Source organism: Pristiophorus japonicus, unplaced genomic scaffold (genome assembly GCF_044704955.1).
Source record: "Pristiophorus japonicus isolate sPriJap1 unplaced genomic scaffold, sPriJap1.hap1 HAP1_SCAFFOLD_3724, whole genome shotgun sequence".
NCBI classification, from domain to species: Eukaryota; Metazoa; Chordata; class Chondrichthyes; family Pristiophoridae; genus Pristiophorus; species Pristiophorus japonicus.
In genome coordinates, this window is record NW_027253571.1 from 1 (window position 1) to 3,268 (window position 3,268).

The following is a 3,268-nucleotide window of genomic DNA, read 5'->3' on the forward strand; positions in this document are numbered from 1 at the left end:
GGCGGTGGGTTTAGGAGAACATGAGAAACATCAGAAATAGGAGCAGGAGTCGGCCATTCGGCCCCTCGAGCCTGCTCCGCCATTTAATACCATCATGGCCGATCCGATCATGGACTCAGCTCCACTTCCCCGCCCGCTCCCCATAACCCCTTATTGTTTAAGAAACTGAAATATATTCAATGACCCAGCCTCCACAGCTCTCTGAGGCAGCGAATTCCACAGATTTACAACCCTCTGAAGAAACTTCTCCTCATCTCAGTTTTAAATGGGCGGCCCCTTATTCTAAGACCATGTCCCCTAGTTCGAGTCTCCCCCATCAGTGGAAACATCCTCTCTGCATCCACCTTGTCAAGCCCCCTCATAATCTGATACGTTTCGATAAGATCACCTCTCATTCTTCTGAATTCCAATGAGTAGAGACCCAACCTACTCAACCTTTCCTCATAAGTCAACCCCCTCATCTCTGAAGTGACAATACAGGGAGCCACTTTGGTGATGAGTGTGTGTCGGAGCGAGTGATGGGGCTATTGACGTGCCAATTCTATGGGGGTGGGAGGGTGGATTTATATTTGGCTGGCGTCAGCCCCCTGCGCTTCTCCCCCTTCCTCAGTAGGGGGCCGCACTTCTCCGCGGCGCTCCCTGACGGTGTGGAACTGACGGCTGTCTGTCCCCGTTGCAGGTGGAGGAAATTTTCAAAACTGCCCATCGGGAGATCCGGGCCAACCCCGCCCACGAGAAAAAACCCAAGAAGGACATCGGCAAACCCAAGCGGTGAGTGTCTGCATTCGGCGGTGGGAGGGGGAGGCCAGGGAGAGTTTACACTGAGCAAAGCCGGGGGCTCCTGGTGCAGATTGGTCTGGCTCGCTGGTTGGTGACTGGCCCCGGCTGCAAGTGTGCCAGGGGCAGTCGGGAGTTTATAAACGTCCCTCGGGGTGTGGTGTTCTTCAGACTGGCGGCCATCGAGGGCGGGTGGGGGGTGCATTTTGTTGTGTTGATTCAAGTCCCACTCCAGGGACTTGAGCACAAAAAATAATCTAGGCTGACACTCCCAGTGCAGTGCTGAGGGAGTGCCGCACTGTCAGAGGGGCAGGACTGAGGGAGTGCCATACTGCACTGTCAGAGCGGCAGTGCTGAGGGAGTGCCGTACTGCACTGTCAGAGCGGCAGTGCTGAGGGAGTGCCGTACTGCACTGTCAAAGGGGCAGTGCTGAGGGAGTGCTGCACTGTCAGAGGGGCAGTACTGAGGGAGGGCAGTACTGTCGGAGGGTCAGGACTGAGGGAGTGCTGCACTGTCGGAGGGGCAGGACTGAGGGAGTGCTGCACTGACTGAGGGAGTGCTGCACTGTCGGAGGGGCAGTACTGAGGGAGGGCAGTACTGTCGGAGGGGCAGGACTGAGGAGTGCTGCACTGTCGGAGGGGCAGGACTGAGGGAGTGCTGCACTGTCGGAGGGGCAGTACTGAGGGAGTGCCGCACTATCGGAGGGGCAGGACTGAGGGAGTGCTGCACTGTCGGAGGGGCAGTACTGAGGGAGGGCAGTACTGAGGGAGTGCCGCACTATCGGAGGGGCAGGACTGAGGGAGTGCCGCACTGTCGGAGGGGCAGGACTGAGGGAGCGCCGCACTGTCGGAGGGGCAATACTGAGGGAGGGCAGTACTGAGGGAGTGCCGCACTATCGGAGGGGCAGGACTGAGGGAGTGCCGCACTGTCGGAGGGGCAGGACTGAGGGAGCGCCGCACTGTCGGAGGGGCAGTACTGAGGGAGCGCCGCACTGTCGGAGGGGCAGGACTGAGGGAGTGCTGCACTGTCGGAGGGGCAGTACTGAGGGAGTGCCGCACTATCGGAGGGGCAGGACTGAGGGAGTGCTGCACTGTCGGAGGGGCAGTACTGAGGGAGTGCCGCACTATCGGAGGGGCAGGACTGAGGGAGTGCTGCACTGTCGGAGGGGCAGTACTGAGGGAGTGCCGCACTATCGGAGGGGCAGGACTGAGGGAGTGCTGCACTGTCGGAGGGGCAGTACTGAGGGAGGGCAGTACTGAGGGAGTGCCGCACTATCGGAGGGGCAGGACTGAGGGAGTGCCGCACTGTCGGAGGGGCAGGACTGAGGGAGCGCCGCACTGTCGGAGGGGCAATACTGAGGGAGGGCAGTACTGAGGGAGTGCCGCACTATCGGAGGGCAGGACTGAGGGAGTGCCGCACTGTCGGAGGGGCAGGACTGAGGGAGCGCCGCACTGTCGGAGGGGCAGTACTGAGGGAGCGCCGCACTGTCGGAGGGGCAGTACTGAGGGAGCGCCGCACTGTCGGAGGGGCAGTACTGAGGGAGCGCCGCACTGTCGGAGGGGCAGTACTGAGGGAGCGCCGCACTGTCGGAGGGGCAGTACTGAGGGAGCGCCGCACTGTCGGAGGGGCAGTACTGAGGGAGCGCCGTACTGTCGGAGGGGCAGTACTGAGGGAGTGCCGCACTGTCGGAGGGGCAGTCTTGAGGGAGCGCTGTACTGTCGGAGGAGCAGTCTTTCGGAGAAGAGCAGGTAAGTTATCACTGGTGTCCTGGGGCCAATATTTATCCCTCAATCAACATATAACAAAAAACCCCAGATTATCTGGTCGTTGTCACATCGCTGTGTGTGGGAGCTTGCTGTGCACCAATTGGCTGCCGCGCTTCCCACAATACAACAGTGACTACACTCAAAGTACTTCATTGGCTGTAAAAGCGCTTTGAGACGCCCGATGGCAGTGGTGAAAGGCGCTAGCTATATAAATGCAAGTCTTGTCCGGTGGGCTGTGTGCGTGTATTTCCCCGGACTGACACTCCCCCCCCCCCCCCCCCCCCCCCCCCCCCCCGCAGGTGGAACCGAGCCAAGCTATCCCTGGCACAGCGACAGGACCGTGTGGCTCAGCGGAAAGCCAGCTTCCTGCGGGCGCAGGCCAAGGTCGACGAGTGATCGACGGGCGACAAACGCAAAGTGCCTCCGCGTTCGACTGCACGCAACAGAACTGAACCGCCAGCCGATAAAGGAAATAAAAAAACCATTAAAAAACCATCCGGTGGCTTCTGTCTTTTCTCTTTCACACCGTTTATTTTATTGTAAAAAAAAAATGGTCGCATCTTTCTGCCGGGCGTTGTGGCGTGCGGGAGCTGGAGTGTACAGCGTCCGTCTCTGCGTTCTCTATATCACAGTGTGGGCTAGCCCCTGGGCCTCGAACTCTCTCCTCTCCAAGCCCCCGAGCACGTCACTCCACGATCTCTCGCCCCGACCTCGCCGCTCCTGCT

At 59.8% G+C, this 3,268-nt stretch overlaps 1 long non-coding RNA gene across 1 annotated transcript; it reads left to right on the forward strand.

The window, feature by feature from the left end:
* Positions 1 to 529: 529 nt before the first annotated feature.
* Positions 530 to 3,038, forward strand: LOC139250439 (uncharacterized). The gene is made up of 2 exons (XR_011591302.1): positions 530 to 771; positions 2,843 to 3,038. It is a non-coding gene; the product is annotated as an uncharacterized lncRNA (long non-coding RNA).
* The last annotated feature ends 230 nt before the right edge of the window (positions 3,039 to 3,268 follow it).